We start from the raw sequence: 15,288 nt of genomic DNA on the forward strand, positions 1-15,288 counted from the left end.
TATATATATATATATATATATATATATATATATATATGCTTTTGGTTATGTGTAGAAAAATAATGTAATTTAATAGTATGAAAAGAAAAAAAAGTTTTAAAGCAATTATTGAGTGATCAAATAATTGATATCATTGCTACTGTTTTTTCTGCAAATCTATAATATGGTTATTTATTAAATACTTAATTTTACATATTTAATTTAGTGAGAAACTTCCCTCGCTACAATGAAAAAAAAAAATCATAAAATAATTATGTGTATCTTATGGAGGACTCCTTGGATAACTTATATTTCATTTTCATTTATTTTTTTATTAATACATTGCCACCAACTAAAAAAATATTAAAAATTTTATTTAAATATTCTTTGAAATATGAATTTATTTGTTATTATTTAGTGAGGGAAATTTCCCGCTATAACAAATTTAATAATTATTAATTTTTAATTATCATCATATTTTAGTGAGGGATGTCCCTCTTCGTCTTTTAAAAGAATAAAAATAAAAATATTAAAAATTATATTTAAATTTTCTTTGAAATATGAATTTATTTGTTATTATTTAGCGAGGGAAATTCCTCGCTATAACAAATTTAATATTAGTTTTTCATTATCATCATATTATAGTGAGGGGCGTCCCTCTTCGCCTTTTAAAAAGATGAAAATGAAAATATTAATAATTATATTTAAATTTTCTTTGAAATATGAATGTCTTTTTTATTGTTTAGCCAGGGAAATCCTTCGCTATAATAAATTTAACATTAGTTTTTTATTATCATCATATTTTAGTGAGGGACGTCCCTCTTCACCTTTTAAAAAAGATGAAAATAAAAATATTAAAAATTATATTTAATTTTTTTTTTGAAATATGAATGTATTTGTTATTATTTAGCGAGGGAAATCCCTAGCTATAACAAATTTAATATTAGTTTTTTATTATCATCAAATTTTAGTGAGGGATGTCCCTCTCCTTCTTTTAAAAAAAATGAAAATTAAAATATTTGATTTTTATGAGGGACAACGCTGCAAAGTCCCTCACAATTTCAACATACAATTTGTCCTTCGCTAACCTTGGTAGCTAATAGCCAAGTTTTATTAGTATGGTTGTACGCGATCATCAATCTCATTAGCTAGATTTGAGCATTAAGTTAGGTTCAAAACCTATTTTTTTATTACACTATGCTAACGATGGAATGATAATTAGAAAACTAAAACAGTAATAAATTTGCAAGATATATACATGTAGGTCATAAACAAAACGATATCATGTTATTCACTTGGAATATATATGGCCCAACACTCCACATAAAAACAACTGCAACAATAACAAACTTTAGATCTTAGTTCATTTCGGAATATCATCATATGGCCAATTGCCCTACCCTCACCACAAAAAAATTGAAACTATATCAGTAATAACTATAGATCTTAGTACTAAAAATTGGGCCTAGAAAAGTTAGATCTTATTACGTAATAGTCTTTCCGGTGGTCCTAATAATAAATGACAGGTATGTAAATTTAGTATGTTTATGATCAAAACTGCATGCACAAACAAAGTTAGTTATCTGTAGACTACTTTGTTTCAATATCCATAAATATAAACTAATTAAATTAGTTGAATATAACTGCACATTTTAGTGGTCAAAAATCATAAGAAGAATCGCACATTTGAGTGGTCAAAATTAATACTATTAAACAGATGAACTGCACATTACAACGAGGAGCTCACTAGCTTCATCTCCATTAATTAATGTTAAAGGTACTAATCCTTAGAAGATGGATCAATTAAAGTTTGGTTTGAGATTGGTTTTGCATGTTCTGATGTTGGGGTTGGGGCTGTATGTCCAACTATGAGTTTTTCTTTTTACTTGTACTTTGTTCACTTGGTAACAAAGGCAAGTGTGGCGTTTATGAACTGATCTTGAAGTGGGCTGCCATCAGTATTGAATTATTAAATATAGAAATTTGTAAAATTAACCGTCTAATTGTGGGTTGTTTTATTTTTCATTTTTTGGCTTATCAGGACAATGATCATGATCATAACAACTCACTTGCCCTAAAGAAGTCATTACATATGGAGTAGGGGAATATAGCACAAGTGATTCTTTTATTAATAGTACATATGGAAATGAAGAATGACATTTCCTGTGACTCATGAAAACAGAAAACAATAAAGATTTGCTAGATATATCTTTGGCTAAATCTTCTATTATTTGAACTTGCAATGACACAACTAGATTTAAGGATAAACCTCAATAATATATCTCAACCCCAGTACAGAAACAATGTTGTAGTCACTAAAATCAGCATCAGAGAAGAGTTTTGTCCATTCTTGTTCACTTCTTTCCTTTCCGGAAGTCACAACCATCATGAGCATGTCAAAGAAAAGTTGAGTTTCATATGACTTGTGGTCAAGATTATGGTCCATCAAGGATAATTAGCCTTCCTCCAATATCCTTACATGGAATTGCTTCTTTAAGGGTGTGTTTGGTATGATGGAAAATATTTTCCAGAAAATGTCTTCCGATTTTCCCTTGTTTGGTTGCAACAAAAGTTTAGGAAAATATTTTCCAAGACAACTTATTTTCCACCATTTGATGGAAAATGACTCCCTTCATGGGCCAAGGAAAGTCATTTTCCAGAAAATGACAAATGTGACTTATGACCTCACCCTCTCTTCCCACCCAACAATACTTATATTCACATGACTCAAAAAATTTACATTTCTCAAAAATTTACATTACTTGGAAATATTTTTCACTGTACTTTGCTTCAATTTTTCACTGTTTGAAATAAAAAATAATGAAACCCGAATTTTTTCGATTTTCAATTTGTTGAATATATTGTTATTTTCATATGCATAGAGGAAGACTTACTTATGTTACTTTTGTTAATTGCATATTTCATTTTGTTATCGATGTAACTTGTTTCATGAGGTTGAATAAGTTTGTCGTTCTGTTATATTTCTATTAATTGTAGTATCTTGAGATTGTCCTAACAAAATATTGAAAAGTGTCTCCTATATTTCTTAATTAATAGTTGCTTAAATTTAGTGATTGTAATATTTTAGTATTCGATATTGATATTATTTGTTATGCTTAAATTAGTTCTTACAAATTGTTGAGTTGCTAGAGGTACTGATATACTAGTTAACAAATAGTAGTATTTTCTAAAAAATATTTTTTCACTCATCAATCGAACACTAGAAAATATTTTTCTAAAAAATATTCTCTACTCGCCAACCAAACACCATAAAATATTTTTCATTCACCAACCAAACATGAGAAAATAAGTAGAAAACCAACTTATTTTCCAGGAAAACATTTTCCATGAAAAATATTTTCCATCATACCAAACACACCCTAAATTCTTCAATATTTGGATGCACTCTTCATCACTCCAATCATGTAATATCCACTATTTATATCATTTAACAAACACAAGCCATTAAATTAAATTCGTGTGAAAAGTACGCATTACAAGTTACCTTTAGTAAAATTGCATAAGCGGAATGGACTTAAACATGTCTCCTCCCACATAGGTCATGAGGTTCTTGCTTCCTTCATCACATTTTTCAATTACATGCGTTTGATCGAAGATAGTGCAATTTATTTGTGGAGATATGTTGGCAATAGCTTTAGCCACGGTTCCCTTGTCGCCTCCTAAATCCACCAATGATTTCGATTCTTCAAAAACTTCCTTACAACGTGATCAGAATCAAAGAAGGAAGAAAAAAAGAGAAAAAAAAAAGGATATGTAAAATTATCGAGATTCGAATGGATTTATGATTAATAAAAGATTTGATATCTTCACCTCTCGATTGAATCCAATTAAATAATAACAATTGCGACTCAATCAAAGACGAGACAATCAAACTGAATTCATAAAATGAGAGACTCGATGATTGATTAAGCGAAATAAGTTAACACGAACAATCTGGGGAATCCACCTTAATCACTCAACTACTTGATTAATCTAATGCTAGGTTTTACCTAGAAATTACAAGCTTAAAAGCTCTAAATTCATCATAAACATTATAAACTAAGTAAGAAAATAACATGTTACAAGAAGTAACTGTTAAGAATTAGTGCCCTACTGATTATCTTATTTTCGCCTACCTGTTGCCTATTGATGGAACAGGTTGCCAGACGTGTTCCACGGAAGCAGTAAAACAGAAAGAAGAGAACACAGTGGATTTTTACGTGAAAAAAACCCGGGTCAAAAGGTGTAAAAAATCACGACCTGCACCTCTACAGGATTTAACCCCAACTTCAGTAAATAACTCTGAGCCTCAACAACGACTGATTACAAAAGTCTTGTAACCAACAAATAGAAATTATAAACTCTAATCCCTATAACTCAACAACTAGGAATTATAAACTCTAATTCCTAACTACACACACACCTCTCAAGGTATGCGTTTCCAAAGTCTCTGAGTTTCCCTAACTCGAAGACTAGCTCCTAGTTCAATAGTTCAAACACAATGAACAACTCTAAAAATCAACGCTAAAAATCTTAGCTGGATTCTGTACTGAGGACCAGGTTCTTCAATATTTTTTTCAGTGATTGAGTAACACTTCGTAAAGTCAATCTGTCGATTGTGCTTTTTTGGTTTTTAAGTGCGTTTTTTATTCTGACTGCTGCAACTTCTATTTAAGCACAGCTCTCCAAAGAGTCATTATTTATTTCAAACTACTCTAATCAAAACTCTCATTGCATAGAGTTTTACTTCAAGTGAGACTCCTTCTTCAATTCCAACTCTCGTCTCCTTGGTGTTGTAGTCAAATTTCAATTCTTTAAATCAGCACATATTAATTTATCAGAATCTTTCTCATCCCACACATAGGACTCTTCAAGATATACTCAGAAGTGAAACTCCTTCTTTGCGTAGGACTTTTTTTTCAACTCAACTTGTTTTCCCTTATCATCAAGTGTTTGAATCAAATTCAACCTGTTCTATTTCCCATGTGATCAGTAAGTTGAAGTTTTCAGCTGCATTGAATTAACTCATATCAACTTGTTTCATTCATATTGTTATTTATCAAAACTTCAAGGTTCCAACAAATTTCCCCTTTTTGATGATGACAAACCTCTTGTCTTTGTGCATTCAACTATCTTCACCTGTAGGCACTAAAGTATAAAACATTAGAATAAAATAAGTTAGTCAATGGGTTATAAACATCACACAACCCTCTTATCTTCCCCCTTTTAGCATCATCGAAAAATCATTTCAATGCAATAATATACTAGCCAAAGTGATTTGTTATGCTATTCATAGCCACTGGGGCTATCACCAAAACAATTAGACAAAGACTTTAGCCAACCTAATAATGTATTAAAGAGAACAAAAATATGAGTCAATTTAGAAAAAATAACCATTCTATTTAACTGACAGAGTATGTTCCACATTAAACCTAAGCTAGTACTGAACAAAGCAAAACAATTGAGCATTAAAAAAAATACAATATAAAAGTGGGACATGGCTAAGGATACAAATAGTGAAGAGCTGATGAGGAAGGTGGAACAGGTGATATCAACTGTGTCAATTGATGAATGACTTCAACATTTTCATTCCTCTATCAATCAAGGTCAAGCTTCAAAGTCATGATCCTAGCCTTAAAGACCTCTTATTCTACTTCATGACTGTCTTATGCAGATTCTAGTTCAGAATTTTTTTTCTCAAATGAGTCTTAGCCCTCCTTATTGAAACAGGTAGTGCAACATGATTCATCTGTTCAAGAACATCTATTTTTTTTTATAAGTCAAACTTGATTTAGGACTGAGAAGCCCAAAAAAAATTACCAATTAGGAACTAAAAGGGAAAGCATGTCCCTTTTTATTCATCAGAAACATATGATGCATGTGATTGATGATCAAGCTTGGAAAATTCATGGTACACAACTGGTATTTTAGTTGACAAAGAAAAAGAAATTTCTGGTATAGGATTAACACACTTGTGCACACCCATTTGGAGAGAATCAAAGAAAGTTTGGTCAATAATTCATTAGCTTTATTAGACAATAAGAGGATGAAGTGTGTGGAATTGAACAGGTATGTTCAACTGTTTCAACTTAAACAGTCTATGCTTATGTCAGTGTAGAACATACCTGATAAGAAGAACTTTGTAGTCACAATTGCTTGCTTGTACTTATTTTTTGTACAATCTAATACAAAATTAGGTTAGAAAAGTCAAAAATCTAGAATTGGGAACTAAATGTGCAAGACTGAATAGAATAACTTTTTAACTAATAAGATTAAAAAGAAAAATGATTACTCTAGTCAATCATTGAGGGGAGTTCATGCAATTTTAATCATCCCCAAGTCTAACCTATTTCTTTCAAAATGCTCTCTACTTAGTGTCTTTGGTGCTTCTCCAGTCAATTAAGTAACCCACATAGTTAACATTTTTATAGCCCTCAAGAGTGAAATTGCTTTCCTTTGGATATCATAGTCTCAAGCCATTAATTCCCATGAGATATCTAAAGATTCTTTTGACAACATCAATTTTTATGAACTACTAACAAAATTACCAGCAACTTGTGTTGGTTTTATTGATGCATCTATTTCTTTATTTGTTGTTCCCCCTGTCAATATGCCCTCAGTCTGTACAACAGTTGAATCAGGTGGTACAACATGTTCCTATGCATGTTCATCAGTTTCACAGTCATCCTCTTTTCTTATTTTTTTTTTTATAAAAAAATCTCCTTTGCTTCCCCCTTGCACGAGCACTACAAATCTAGCCATCTTTCAAATGATTCATTCCCCCTTTAAATGTGGTGAGTGAAAGAAACTTTATTTTTTTCTAGTCTTATGCCTTGAGCAAGCTTTATTTATGCACAAATTTTGCTTGCCTCCTTTCACTCTCACCTGCAAAACAAATTAAGGGTTAACTTTAGGCACCCAGACAAGCTTGGGTCCTTTCTTATAAGTAAATGAATGAATCAGATTTTTTCTAGCCCATACAGGCAACAGGTTACATGACCCATTTCTCTGACCAATTTTAGTTACCATTTTCTAGATCTGAGATAGTTTATTTGCCAGATTTAGATTGCTGGATCTGCTTTTGACAGCAACTGGACATTCAGTGGTTGGATGTCCAAGGTTTTCACACATATAGCACAAGTCTGGATAAACATCAAGACTTTTGTGAAAACCCAACCCAGTTTTTTCACTATGATATGTTTCACTCAACTTATGAACAATTCTTGAGGAATTTGTCCACCTGTTTGCTCTTTCAAGGTCAAGTTTGAGTTTAGAGACCTCTTGACTCAGTTTATTCATCATTTCTGTCGCATTATGGCACTCTCCTTTGTACTTGACCAATTCAAGTTCAACTTTTTCTTGTTCTTTACTCTTGGTGTTTTTTCCTTTTTCAGAGAGTGTCAATTTTAGAACTTTAGACTTAAGATCATTATTTGAAGAATCAAGTTTCTCAACCTGTTTCTTGAGAGAGCAGTTTTCCTGTTCAATAGTGTTCTTGCAAGCTTCTAAATCAATAAAATCAAATTTGATTCTTGCAAGATTGTTGAATAGCTCATCCCTATCAGAAGTTGATTCTTGAAAGTCATCAATTAGTGCACTCATCAAGGAAATAAATTTTGTTTTAGAAAATAAATGCAAGTTTTCTTTTAAGTTCAAATATACTTACCTCAGAAGCATCATCTTCTTCCTTCAAGTCTGAATCTCCAAGAGCTATGAGTGCTGTTTCATCAACTTCATCATCATCTAAGTCAAATCCCCAAGGTTTTACCATTTTAGTTCCATTAATTTCCATTTCATAAGTTCTTAAATTCCCCACTAATTTATCCAGGGTCATGCCTGCAAGATCCTTATTTGCTTCCCTGATTGCAGTCACCTTAACATTTCACTTTGATGTTGATAATACCCTTAGTATCTTCTCGACTTGTTCTTCTTCAGATATATTTTTCCTAAGGAGGTCAACTCATTTGGTAAGGCAGTAAGCCTTGTCATCATCTCATGCAAGGTTTCATTCTCCTTTATCTTAAACGCCTCATACTCAGTGAAGAGAAGAGAAATTTTGAATTTTCTTACTTGAGATGTGCCTTCATGAGCATTTACTAGAGCATCCCAAATTTGCTTAGCAGTGGTGCATGTTGATACCCTGTTGTATTCAGCAGGTCCTAATCCACAGACCAAAATGTTTTTGGCCTTAGCATTTTTTTTTAATGCCAATAAGTCATCAAGAGTGAATTCACTTCTTACTTTTTTGACATGTTTCCCATCTTCTAACTTTATTGGAATAGTAGGACCATCAGTGATCCTATCCCATAACTCGTAATCTTTGCCTTGAATGAATGTTTCCATCCTAGATTTCCATCAAATGAAGTGAGAACCATCAAAGAGTGGAGGTCTAATAGTGGATTGACCTTCACTGTGACCAGTAGGTGGTGCGGAATTCATCATATTGATCTTTGTCTTAGGTGCTATCCCTTTTTAAGACAACCTGTCTCTGATACCACTTGTTAAGAATTCATGCCCTATTGATTATCTTATTTTCACCTAACTTTTGCCTACTTATGGAACGGGTTGCCTGACGTGTTCCACGGAAACAGTAAAATAGAAAGTAAAGAACACAGTGAATTTTTACGTGAAAAACACCGGGCTCAAAAGGTGTAAAAAATCATGACTTGCACCTTTACACGATTTAACCCCAACTTCAGTAAATAACTCTGAGCCTCAACAACGACTGATTACAAAACTCTCATAACCAACAAATAGGAATTATAAACTTTAATCCCTATAACTCAACAACTAGTAATTATAAATTCTAATTCATAACTACACACACACCTCCCAAGGTATGCGTTTCCAAAGTCTCTGAGTTTCCCCAACTCGAAGACTAGCTCCTAGTTCAGTTTATAATACACTGAAACTAATATTACATCAATAGTTCAAACACAATGAACAACTCTAAAAATCAACGCTAAAACTCTTAGCTGGATTCTGTACTGAGGACCAGGTTCTTCAACGTGTTTCTTCAGTGATTGAGTAGCATTTCGTAAAGTCAATCTGTTGATTGTGCTTTTCTGCTTTTTAAGTGCGTGTTTTATTCTGACTGCTGCATCTTCTATTTAAGCACAGCTCTCCAAAGAGTCATTCTTTATTTCAAACTCCTCCTCTAATCAAAACTCTCATTGCATAGAGTTTTACTTCAAGTGAGACTTCTTCTTCAATTCCAACTCTTGTCTCCTTGGTGTTGTAGTCAAATTCCAATTCTTTAAATCACCACATACTAATTTATCAGAATGTTTCTCCTCCCACACATAGGACTCTTCAAGATATACTCAGAAGTGAAACCCCTTCTTTACGTAGGACTCATTTTTCAGCTCAACTTGATTTCCCTTATCATCAAGTGTTTGAATCAAATTCAACTTGTTCTATTCCCCATGTGATCAGTAAGTTGAAGTTTTCAGTTGCATTGAATTAACTTATATCAACTTGTTTCATTTATATTGTCATTCATCAAAACTTCAAGGTTCCAACAGTAACTACTTTAGAAAATAACCACAAGGACCCTTCTTGAATTATCAATTAGCATCTTGATCACCTACGGTCTTGTGTCTTTGTTGCTCCATGGCTTTCTTTGGGCTCCAAGCTATCATCCATATGTAGAAGTGTATTCCATCCATTTCAAAATAATTGAATTGCTGGAGTATTTTTTTAGCATTCAAAATAATTGAATTGTTCAAGATAGATGTTGGAATTTTTTTCAATTTTACCCTTTACTAATTATGTTTTCAAGGATCGGTTCCAATGATTATTACTAATGTTTTGAAGTTTGAAAAGGGCAAAAATGAAAAAACATGACTAATTTATGTCTCTGTCTTTTTTTCTTAAGACGTGTGTCATATTTCAACAATTCAATTTAATTATTTTGAAACGGATAAGAAAAAGGGAAAGAAAGAAATATACAATTTTCTAATCTATGTCTATCAAAAGGTATGTCAGACTGATGGAATCACTGCGTACTTATAGATAGGTTGGGGGTTCTTAGCAAATAACTTTAATCTTCTAGATTTTCATAGTTATTTCTTGTCATCAAAGAAATATCATATATGCATAACTTAACGAAAATTAATTGATTGATTTATTATTTTACGTGATAAGATAAATTTATTACCAAAAGAATATGGATCATATCAAAGTCTCTTTCTCTTAAAAGAGACGTGTAATTCATACATAACTACTATTACTTTATTTAGTTATTTATTACTGAGGGTTGATAGGAAAAAACAATATAAAGATCTATTAATTTTATAAATTAAAATAATTATTTCTAATTTAAAGACCAAGTAAAATGAATTAGAGAAAATATATTAAAAAAATTCATGTTCTTTCATACGTTTATTTCTTTATATTCTGGAAGTTGTATTTCTTTATATTTTGAAGAACGTCAAAAGAATCTTAACTGGGGGACAAACTTTGGTGTTGTAATGATCAATCAACCTCGATTTTTTGTAATTGCGGCAGAAGTTGTTGAATGTCAGCATTGCTCTTTAACACGACTTATCTATCTTCCATTAGAAGCAATGGAAACTAGGCTGCTTTGTGCTGTCAACTAATTTTCTATTTACTCCTTCCAATTATTTTTATTTATTAATGTTTGACTTGACACACCCTTTAAAAAATAGTAATAAATAAAAAAATAATTTTAATATATTACTTTTTAAATATAATAAATTTGATGCTCGAAAAGTCACCGGGCCAAGTAATAACATGGGTAATTATTAGATACACAATGGACGGAGAAAGTATTTATTTTTGCTGTTTTTCTAGTTCTCTTTTTTTTCTTAATACTGTAGATTTAAAGACTTTATATTAAGTTTGAGATTTGATCGAGGCATCATAATTATTTACGTACCATGTGATGTGGCAGACTTTTAATATTAGTAATTTGTTGTCATATGATCGGTAGGTCACACGTTCAAGTCATAAAAACAGTTTTTTGTTGAAATGCAAGGAGGTTGTGGACTTTTGTAATCTGACTCTTTTTCAAACTCTGTACATGACATGAAACTTTTTTGTGCACCAAAACTATGTTTTTAATAAAATTGTAATTGATTTTTCTAAAAAAAAGAAACATATACTCCATAATTTACCATGTCCAAAAGAAGACGGATTCATTTAGAAAATTTTGGCTTTATTAAAAGGCGTATAAACATATTGTTTCCCTTAAACAACGCCCAAACTCTGATTTAATAAACATAGAGATAATACCCTATTAGCCTCCTGAACTTACCCTTGAACTAATTAAAAGTGTAATTTTGACACCCTTAGTGCCTACGTGGTACATACGTGGCACAACACACTGAAGTATCCACGTAAGCAAACGTGTTTGCCACGTATGTGCCACGTAGGCACTAAGGATATCAAAATTACACTTTTAAATAGTTCAGGGGTAATAGGACCCCCTTAAAATTACGGTGTGTCACAACCGTTTTGGATATAATTCAAAGGATAATAGGGAATTTTCGCATAAATATATATCATTCTTATATGTCATTCTATTCAATACTAGAGGAGCATGACCCGTGTCAGCACGAGCCCGCCATTAAGATATTTATTTGTCTTTCCAATCTTGATATATTTAAATATAAAAATTTTAATAAAAGGATTGCATATGTTTTCTAGTATTCATCCGGAATCTAGTATGAGTTCAACATATGTTATTTTAATATGTATTTAGATAATTTAAGTTGTTAGCTATTGTAATTTATAATATTTTTTATGTAATTTTTAAATTAATATACGTTACTTTTCTTGTCCAAATTTTTGTGACATTGATAGTCAATTATATTTTAAAAATAATTTAAGTTGTTAATTATTGTGATTTATAATACTTTTCTTCTATTCCAATTTCAGAATATAATTTCAAAAGTCGACCAAATATTTTCTATCTTTAAAATTTTTTAAGTTGTTAATTATTGTGATTTCTAGTATTTTTCATATAATTTTTTGAAATATATAACATATTAAATTGTTTTTAGATATTTTAAGTTGTTAACTATTGTAATTTATAATATTTTTTTATGTAATTTTTGAATAATATATGTTACTCTCTTTGTCCAGAGTTTTGTGACGACGATAGCCAATTATATTTTTTAAATAATTTAAATTTTTTATCATTGTGATTTATAATATTTTTTCTATTTAAACTTGTGTGTCACAATGCTTAAATGACCATAATAATTAATTAGGGGTGATATAGTAAAATCACAACTGAAGTAGTGAAGCATAAATGTCTTAAATGACTTACAACAACTAATTAGAAGTGACATAGCGAAATTACTATAAAAATATTTGTGAAAAAATTACGTCGGCCTTATATAATACGTCAAGTTAATTTAAAACACCAAGAGTTAATTTATCATTTTTATATTTATTTTATTTCTATTAAATATTATTAATTTTTAATACTTAAATGACTTATAATAATTAATTAAGGGTGATATTTAGTAAAACTATGGTTGAAGTAGCTGAAGCAGACATGTCATAAACGTCTATTTTACTTTTATTTATTAAATATTATTAATTTTTTTAATATATAAATGACTTATAATATTTAATTAGGAGTGATACAATAAAATCACGATTGAAGCAACTTAATCAGACATGTTATAAATATTTATTTTATATTTTTTAATTAAATATTAATTATTTTTAATATATAAATAACTTATTATAATTAATTGTAGGTGATATAGTAAAATCATGGATTCAATATTATTAATTTTTCAACACATAAGTGACTTATAATAATTAATTACGGGTGATACATTAAAATCACGATTGAAGCAGCTGAAGGAGAAATCAGTCAATTTTTAATTTTTTTTGTCAACTATTGTTATTTACAGTACTTTTTATTTCATTTTCAAATAATATACGTTGCTTTATATCTTCTTTTGTCCCGTCCCAATTTATATGGCACTAATATAATTTTGATAGTCAATCAAATATTTTATGTTGACATATCATTTTGATATTCTTATTTTTCTAATACATAAATGACTTATAATAAGGAGTGATATAGTAAAATCATCGTTCGAAAGGCGAAAATTTAATTTAAAACATTAAGAGTTAATTTCATATTTTATGTCTATTTTATTTTTCATTAAATATTATTTATTTTCTTAATACCTAGATGACTCATAAAAATTAATTAAGAGCGATTGATTATATTACTACAATAAAAATTAATATAATTTTATCATATCCAATAGTAATCATCAATAATTTACTGAAATAGTATATTAATTAAATACGGGATGCTACATTTGCATATGAGAAATATGATATTATTAAACATTATTGGATAGTGCATTATATATATCTTTCACAAAAATAAAATTTTACTATATATTTTTATTTATTTCTTTTTAACTTGATACATATTGAACCAACACAAATTCTAAGAAAATATTCATTAGAAATTTATTTTATTAAATTAAATTTATTAATTTTGTACTTTAAAAATTTAAAGTTAATTTTAAATATTAGTATTTCTATATAAGAAAAAAATAATTTTAAAATTTAAATTTAATAAAATAAACTAAAAAATAAAAATATTAATTTTCTATATAAAAGTCAATTAAAATAATAAAATTAATTTAATTTAAATATTTAGTTGTAATTAATTAAGATAATTTTTTATTTTTTCATGATTTATGGTGCACCGATAAAATTTTGAGAATTGAATAGAAATTTTATCTATTTTTAAAAAAGTATTTTAACTTGTTAATTATTGCGATTTATAATAATTTTTACGTAATTATCAAATAATATATTTACTCCTTTATGTCCCAATTTATGTGGCTTCGATACAACTTTGAGAATCAACTAAAATTTTTATATATTTTTTAAATATTTTAAGTTGTTAATTATTATGATTTGCAGTACTTTTTCTTTTATCTCAATTTATGTGGCATTACTAAAATAATGAGAGTCAATAAAATTTCTATATGTCTTTTAAATATATTAAGTGTTTAAATATTTAATATATTCTATTAATTTATATTAATTAACTATAACTAATATTGGAAGTAATTTTTTTTATTTATTTAATTAGCTAGCATTTTCAAAACTAATTTGTTACCACAAATTATTATGATGAAACAATGAAATTATTATATATTAGGGCATGGTATGTAATTAAGTGGGAATGTTGAAGTTTTTTGGTAATTGCTTGAGAGGTGGTCGAAACCACCTCTTCTATATAATAGAAAAAAAAATCAATGTTCTTTTTACGTAATAATTAATCTTTTTTTTTAATAGTCTTTTGACTTAATTTAATCGTAGAAGCAAATTAATTTGCAGATTCTAGCACCCCAAGTTAATGATAAGAAGGATTTCTCCAGCACTCAATTTCTTTTAAGATCATCAATTTCAATATCAATATGATTCGAACTTCAATAACCTTATTAAAGGAGAAAGAAATTATATTTTAAAAAAGAAAAAAACACAACCATCTCCCAAGGGGGGAGGGGACAAGAGAACGTTCTTCCTGCTCTTTGCTAAATGAAGGGCTACCTAATCCTTTTCCAACTTTCAAGAAAGGTTAGTTATTAAAATTATTAAGAGTATTTATTCTGAGACACTTATTAATGTATAGAATTAATTAATTTTTTTATTTTGTCTTTCAAATTAAATAGTTTTGGTAGTAAACAATTAATTATAATAAATATTGGTAATAATATTTTTTTTTGTTTATAATTTTTTTAAAGGCGTGCGGAAGAAAAATATTTAACTAATTAATATGAATCGAGAGAAGTGTGTTACATATTGTGTAGACAAAATTCAGCTTTAACCTCTCAAGTGTACAGATATAGCTAGCTAAAACTTGCTTCAAATTATATTAACTTATTATACTTCAAAACGAATTAATTAATAAGGTGGAAGAATATACAACAACAACAAACCCAGTGTGTTCCATAAAGTGAGGTCTGGGGCGGGTAAGATGTACGCAGTCCATACCACTACCTCCGAAGAAGTAGAGAGGTTGTTTTCGATAGACCAAATAAGGTGGAAGTATATATATTAATAATTAACATTAAGTGACCCACAAGCCGTCGTTTCTTGACCCACAAACCGGAACAACCTTTTTCGGCGCACCATTGGCCAGAATCACTCAATAGTATCTCTTTTACCAGCGAACTCACCGGCGACTCTCCAGCGAAACCAGTCGAAGAATCAAGCATACGGCAGAGTCCTGGTTTCCGGCGAGTGACGTCGGTTCCCGGCGAGCATTTCGGCCCTCTTCTCTTTTCTTTACAA

This window comes from Capsicum annuum, chromosome 3, assembly GCF_002878395.1.
Source record: "Capsicum annuum cultivar UCD-10X-F1 chromosome 3, UCD10Xv1.1, whole genome shotgun sequence".
In the NCBI taxonomy this organism is placed as follows: domain Eukaryota; kingdom Viridiplantae; phylum Streptophyta; class Magnoliopsida; order Solanales; family Solanaceae; genus Capsicum; species Capsicum annuum.